Raw genomic sequence first — 7742 nt, 5'->3', positions numbered from 1 at the left:
AAAAAATAGCCAGGCATAGTGGTGCACTTTGGTAGTCCCAGCTACATAGGAGGCTGAGGTGGGAGGCTTGAGCCCAGGAGATCGAGGCTGCAGTGAGCCAAGATCAGGCCACTGCACTCTAGCCTGGGTGACAGAGCGAGACCCTGCCTCAAACCAAACCAAAAAATAAGTAAGGAAAAAAATAGCATATAAAGTGTCAGTTCCCTGACTCCCCTTGGCAGGGGGTCAGTGAAAAGACTAAACAGGACCTGGTTCTACCTAGCTTCCCTTAAGCAAGGCCTCTCTCTGTCTCCCCTCTCCCGTCCTTCAAATGGGAACAACAGTAATACTTTATGGGATTCACAGGCTTTTGACTAGTATCAGTCGAGATCCTGACAAATGCTTAGAAAGAACAATATGTTACCCAAATGGGGATAACTGTTACCCACTGGGGATGCTGGGGACCACATCTCCTTCACTATGGTATCCCGAGAACCCGGCACGCTGCGGGTCTGGCAGGTAGTAGGAGCTCAATAAACATTTGTTGAACGAACCAGAGAGTTGGTAGGGGTTATTATGAGTCCATAAAGGACAGTGTACCGCACATCAGTTCATCAAATCTGAGGAGGAGGCTCCTCACCCCCCACTCCAGCTCCACCCCACAAATCCATCTTCCATAGGGCAGTCTCAGCCTTTCCCTGTCACCCTGTATGCACTCTAATGGGTCCCCCATTCAGTACAGCAAAGATCCGAAGCTGAAAGTTCAGCCTGGGACGGGTGAGCGAGGAAAAGGCTCAGCTCTCCTCAGGTTTCAAGGGCTGCAGCACTCCCTGTCACAACGGATTGGCCAGCTCCACCTTCAATTCCCACTCCTGGCTGCTGAAGCAGGGGAATGTCAGGCCACAGGGATCCTTAGCCAACAGCAGCACTCTGACCAGCTAGGAAGGACACTTGGCACCAGAGAGCAGCCCTGCCCTCATCCCCCGCCAGCTGGGGCCTCAGGTGTTCTGTCACCTCAGAGGCCAGCCAGCCTGCTGCTCCTGGAGCATCTGGTTACTAATAAGAGACGACAGCCTATAGCAGGGGAGTCACTTCACAGTGGCTAGAGCCCAGTCCACTGGCTGGACTTTTCCAAAGAGATTTCCTGTTTTTCTAGAGCCAATGTCATCCTCACTGAGAGCTCCTAGTGAGCCCCTAGTGGGACTTTTGTAATAAAGTCCTATAGCTGGGGGGCCGTGACAACCGGCTGCTTTCCAAAGTCTGTGGCTTCCTTCTTTAGGCATTTGTTTGTTTGGTTTGGTTTTACAGACAAAGTCTCTCTCTGTTGCTCAGCCAGGAGTGCAGTGGTGCCATCCTAGCTCACTGCAGCCTCCAAACTCCTGGGCTCAAATGATCCTTCTGCCTCAGCCTCCTAAGTAGCTGGGACCACAGGCACATGCCACCACACATGGCTAAATTTTAAAAACATTTTTTGCAGAGACAGGGTCTCACTTTGTTGCCCAAGGTGGTCTCTAACTCCCAACTCCTGGCCTCAAGCCATCCTCCCACTTCAGCCTCCCAAGCTGCTGGGATTACAGGCGTGAGCCAGCATGCCCTGCTGTTTGTTTCTTTTTTCTTTTCTTTCTAACTTTTCAAACTGTTGAAGGGTATATGTGCAGGTTTCTTATATAGGTAAATTGAGTGTCTGAGGGTTTGGCGTATAGATTATTTTGTCACCCAGCTAATAAGCGTAGTACCCTATAGGTAGTTTTTCAATTCTGACCCTCCTCCTACCCTCCACCCTCAAGTAGGCCCTGGTGTCTATTGTTCCCATCTTTATGTCCATGTGTACTCAGTGTTCAGCTCCCACTTATACACGAGAAGATGCTGTATTTGGTTTTCTGTTTTCTGCATTAATTCACTCAGGATAATGGCTTCCAGCTTCATCCATGTTGCTCAAAGGACATGATCTCATTCTTTTTCATGGCTGTATAGTATTCTATGGTATATATGTACCACATTTTCTTTATCCACTCCACCATAAATGAGCATTTAGGTTGATTCCATGTCTTTTCTATTGTGAATAGTGCTGTAATGAACATACATATGTGTGCCTCTTTAGGGTAGAACAATTTATATGCCTTTGGGTATATAACCCAGTAATGGGATTGGTAGGTCAAATGGTAGTTCTGTTTTAAGTTCTTTGAGAAATCGTCAGACTACTTTCCACAATGGCTGAACTAATTTGCATTTCCATCAGCAATGTGTAAGCATTCCTCTTCCCGCAGCCTTGCAGCATGTGTTATTTTTTGACTTTTTTTTTTTTTTTTTTTTTTTGAGATGGAGTTTCGCTCTTCTTGCCCAGGCTGGAGTGCAATGGCGTGATCTCAGCTTACTGCAAACTCCTTCTCCCAGGTTCAAGTGATTCTCCTGCCTCAGCCTCCCAGGTGTCTGGGATTGCAGGTGCCTACCACCGTGCCCAGCTAATTTTTTGTATTTTTAGTAGAGATGGGGTTTTACCATGTTGGCCAGGCTGGTCTCAAACTCCTGACCTCAGGTGACCCACCCACCTCAGCCTCCCAAAGCGCTGGGGATTTCAGGCATGAGCCACCGTGCCTGGCCTTATTTTTTGACTTTCTAATGATAGTCATTCTGACTCGTATGAGATGGTATCTCATTGTGGTTTTGATTTGTATTTCTCTTATGATTAGTGATGTTGAGCATTTTTTCATATGCTTGTTGGCCACATGGATGTTGTCTTTTGAGAAGTGTCTCTTCATGCCTTTTGCCCACTTTTCATGGGGCTGTTTGGTTTTTGTTTGTTAATTTGTTTAAGTTCCTTATAGATTCTGGATATTAGACCTTTGTCAGATGCATAGTTTGCAAATATTTTCTCCCATTCTGTAGATTGTCTGTTTACTCTGTTGATAGCTTCTTTTGCTGTGTGGAAACTCTTTAGTTTAATTAGGTCCCATTTGTCAATTTGTGATTGTTGCAATTGCTTTGCATGAAATCTTTGCCAGGGCCTATGTCCAAAATGGTGTTTGTTTCTTTATTCTGTCTTCTCTACCCAAATGTAAGCTCCAGAGGGTAGGGATCATATCTTTCACTGCTTTCTCCTCCTAGTGCTGGAAATTGCACCTGACCCAAAGCAGGTGCTTAATTAATATGTGTGGAATGATTGAAAAAAGAAACAAATGAACCCTTTAGCAATTTATTATATATGATAAATGATAGTTATAAATAATTATAAATAAATGATTATTTTAAATGACTTTAAAGGGAAGCAGAAATTTCCATAGTGTCTCAGGATTAACATGCACATGTTCCTAGCTTTTCATTTATTATTTATTAATTCTGTTATTTTTTAAATCCTGTTTTTGATCCATAGGAGAGATGAGAATTAGATAATCACATGATGTGTATGTCAGAACTACAAGATAGGAGCACATAGTTCTAGGAGCATCTGCAGTGGGGTATTTGACCTAGTCAGGGTGGTCAGGGAAGGCTCCCTGGAGGAAGTCACAATTGCATCAAGATCTAAAAGGAGCCACAGTGCTCCTTAACTGCGAGCCACAGTGGGGAAGGAAGAATACTGCAGACAGAGGGGATGGCGCAGGAAAGGCTTTGGGGTGGGAGGGAACAGGTGGGGATGAGAAACTGAGGGGCAGCCAAATGTGAGGAGGGTGAGAACGAGGGTAGGCCGCAGGGCTACAGCCAGACCTGGCCAGCACCTTGGCGAGGCTGGGCAGCAGCAGACAGGCTGGCAGCATCTGACCGTGCTCAATAAGAAAGCTGCCGTGCACATTGGCTCATGCCTATAATCCCAGCACTTTGGTAGGCCAAGGCGGGTGGATCACTTGAGGTCAGGAGTTCAAGACCAGCCTGGTCAACATGGTGAAACCCCGTCTCTACTAAAAATCCAAAAATTAGCCAGCCATAGTGGCGCACGCCTGTAATCCCAGTTACTTGGGAGGCTGAGGCACAAGAATCACTCAAACCCAGGAGGCAGAGGTTGCACTCCAGCCTGGGTGACAGAGCGAGACTCCATCTCAAATAAGAAAAAAAAAAAAAGGAGAAAGAATGCTGCCCTGGCTGGGACAGGGCGCCCCTCAGGGGATGTCACCTCTTCCAGAGGACTCTTCCCAACTCCCTAGCCTAGGTTAGGGCCCTGCCTTTGTGTTCTCATGGGACCCAGGGTATTTCCCCCTTATTATATAACTTATTAAAGTCCACTTTAATGATATATTTTCTTACTTTTTGGTTTCCATCTCTCCATTCGTGAGCTCCTTGAAGGCAGAGAACACTTGGCTTTTCTTCCTATACCTCCAGTCCCTAATGCAGGGACATGAGAGATGCCCATTTGTGTTTGATGAATGAATGGGTGAATAAATGAATGAATGAGTGCCTGGAGATAAGAGTACATGGGATGAGTGTTCGGAGTTCTACATACTCAGGAAGCCCCAGCTGACATTCGAAGAAGAAGGAGACACAAAGGTGAGGGGATGCCATGCAGTTAGCGTCACATGAAGAAAAACAAAATTTAAGGTATCATCCTTAGAAGACGGAGGGATGACAGTTTCAAGGAGGATTTGTTCATCAGATGCTGGGAAGGAATTTCAACAGGTAAAACTGCATAGGTTTATAAGCATGAACAAGCATGTCAGCTATGCATTTAGCAGGTGCTCATGATTTGTGTCAAGCATTGTTCTAAGTGCCTTGTAAGCATTAAGCCATTTAAATTCTTATAACAATTGCATGAAACATTTAACCATTACTATGTCTATTTTACAGATGAGGAAACTGAAGAGCAGAGAGGTTAAGTACCCCCCTACCCTGCCCCCAGGGGACACAACCAGTAAGTGACACCGTGAGGCTTTGAACCCAAAGAGTTTGGTTCCAGAAGTCTGTCTTGCTGCCTTCAAGCCAGCCCTCGCTCTGCTGCTGGTGCTAACCTAAGGACTTGATACCTTTTTTAAGGCCCTCCTGAGAGGGAGGTATGATTCTCCTCCATTTTCAGATGAGAAAGCTGAGGCTCAAAGAGGTTGCCAAAGTTCAGCTAGCTGACAAGCGGCAGAGCCAGGATCTATAATCACAGCCATGCTCACTGTGTCCTGTGTCTTCCTGACACTCACGGCTGAGCTCTAAGCCTGGGTCACCTCCTCTGCCCCTCTCTCCACAGCTCTGGAACCTCAGCCAAGGCCCAGCAGATGGTGGCTCTACATGCACATTTCTGACTCAGCCGCTCCCTCTCCACCCGCTGCTTCTCATCCCAGCTCTGAACCTCTAACCCACCATAGTTTCTGAGACAGGGACACCATCCTGACCTGGCATGAGATTAGGAACAGCTCAGGCCATCAGCATCTTTTGGGGGCAAAAATAGGTGCAGCTAAAATCTATTTATACATCCCTGATGGGCAGGAAGGCGACAGCCAGACCTAAGGAAAGGTTGTTCAAGGATTCAGTATGTCAGCATCCGGGGTACCTGAGCAGGCTGATGGGAGGTGTGTGCAGGACAGGGAGCCCCAGGCAGGCCCTCTGTCTCAGCTGGGAGGGCAGGATACTTTTCCTGGCTCTCCTTCACCCAGGCTCTCCTGCTCCTTCCCTCAGGGCCTTCCTTTGCACAATGGCTGGCAGGCTCAGGATGCCTCTGAAGCCAGGAAAAGGGGCACTTTGACTAGTCAACCCAGCCTCCTTGACAGAGCCCTAGGCCCAAGCTGAGCCCCCGGGGGATAATTGGAGCAGCATTTGAGCACACTATTTGGTTACTTTCATCTCAAGTGCTTGACCCAAAAGACATCTGGCACAGGCTCAGCTACTCAGTACCCCTTCCTGGGGAGACATGTCACTGTGACAGTACTGTGCCTCCATTTCCCCGTGTGTGAAGACAGAAAATTCTCAAGTGTCTAGCACACACAGGCTTGACCAAGGGAGACCCCCATGCCCTAGACAATAGCAGAAAAAATTTCCTTGTGTGGGCTGAGGAAGGTAGCATGGCTAGGGTGGGGGGCAGAAAAAGCTCAGGTTTCAGGATCCAGCAGATTTGGGTTCCATTTCTGGATCTGCCTCTTCCTGTCTATGTGATCTTGGGCAAATACTTACCATATCTGAGCCCTGGAAATAGTAACCATTCCAATACTTAAAACAGGTCTCTGAGGTAGGTGCTGTCTCTAGACATGTCTTATAATTGAGAAACTGGGCACAAAGAGAGAAATTAACTTGCTCCAGGTCACACAGATGATAAGTAACAAGAGTCAAGATTCAAACCTAGATGGCCTGGCTCTCCTCTTTGCTCCTAACCACTACCCCACACTGCCCTGCTTCCTATAAAACCTGGAAGAGGAGAGTTCTGATCCTAGTCCTGCCAGTAAGTTAAGGCACAGGGCCACTTGGACCTTGTATTGGTCCATTTTCATGCTGCTGATAAAGACATAGCGGAGACTGGGCAATTTACAAAAGAAAGAGGTTTAATGACTTACAGTTCCATATGGCTGGGAATGCCTCACAATCATGACAGAAGGCAAGGAGAAGCAAGTCACAACTTACATGGATGGCGACAAGCAAAAAAAAACCTTGTACAGAGAAACTCTCATTTCTTTTTTTTTTTTTTTTTTTTTTTTTGAGACAGAGTCTCACGCTGTCACCCAGCAGGCTGGAGTGCAGTGGTGTGATCTCAGCTCACTACAACCTCTGCCTTCCGGGTTCAAATGATTCTCTTGCCTCAGCTTCCCGAGTAGCTGGTGTGCACCATCACACCCGGCTAATTTTTATATTTTTAGTAGAGACAGGGTTTCACCATGTTGGCCAGGCTGGTCTCAAACTCCTGACCTCAGGTGATCCACCCACCTCAGCCTCCCAAAGTGCTGGGATTACAGGCAGGAGCCACCATGCCCAGCCGAAACTCCTGTTTCTTAAAACCATCAGATCTCATGAGACCCATTCTCTATCACAAGAAGAGCATGAGAAAGACCCACCCCCATGATTCAATCATCTCTCACCAGGTTCCTCCCACAACACACGGGAATTATGGGAGCTACAAGATGAGAATTGGGTGGAGACACAGAGCCAAACCATATCATTTCACCCCTGGCCCCTCCCGAATCTCCTATCTTCGCATTTCAAAATCAATCATGCCTTCCCAACAGTCCCTCAAAGTCCTAACTCATTTCAGCATTAGCTCAAAAGTCCACAGTCCAAAGTCTCATCCAAGACAAGGCAAGCCCCTTCTATCTATGAGCCTGTAAAATCAAAAGCAAGTTAGTTACTTCCTAGATACAATGGGGGTACAGGCATTGGGTAAATACAGCCATTCCAAATGGGAGAAATTGGCCAAAACAAAAGGGCTACAGGCCCCATGCAAGTCTGAAATCCAGTGGGGCAGTCAAAGCTTAAAGCTCCAAAATGATCTCTTTTGATTCCATGTCTCACATCCAGATCACACTGATGCAAGAGGAAGGTTCCCATGGTCTTGAGCAGCTCTGCCCTTGTGGCTTTGCATGTATAGCCCCTCTCCTGGCTGCTTTCACAGACTGGCATTGAGTGTCTGTGGCTTTTCCAGGTGATGGGTGCAAGCTGTTGTTGGATCTACCATTCTGGGGCCTGGAGGATGGTGGCCCTCTTCTCACAGCTCCACTAGGTGATACCCCAGTAGGGACTCTCTGTGGAGGCTCTGACTCCACATTTCCCTTCCACAATGCCCTAGCAGAGGTTCTCCATGAGGGCCCTGCCCCTGCAGAAAACTTCTTTCTGTGCATCCAGGCATTTCCCTACATTTTCTGAAATCT

This window comes from Gorilla gorilla, chromosome 15, assembly GCF_029281585.2.
Source record: "Gorilla gorilla gorilla isolate KB3781 chromosome 15, NHGRI_mGorGor1-v2.1_pri, whole genome shotgun sequence".
NCBI lineage: Eukaryota > Metazoa > Chordata > Mammalia > Primates > Hominidae > Gorilla > Gorilla gorilla.
Note: the sequence above shows the minus strand (reverse complement) of the source record.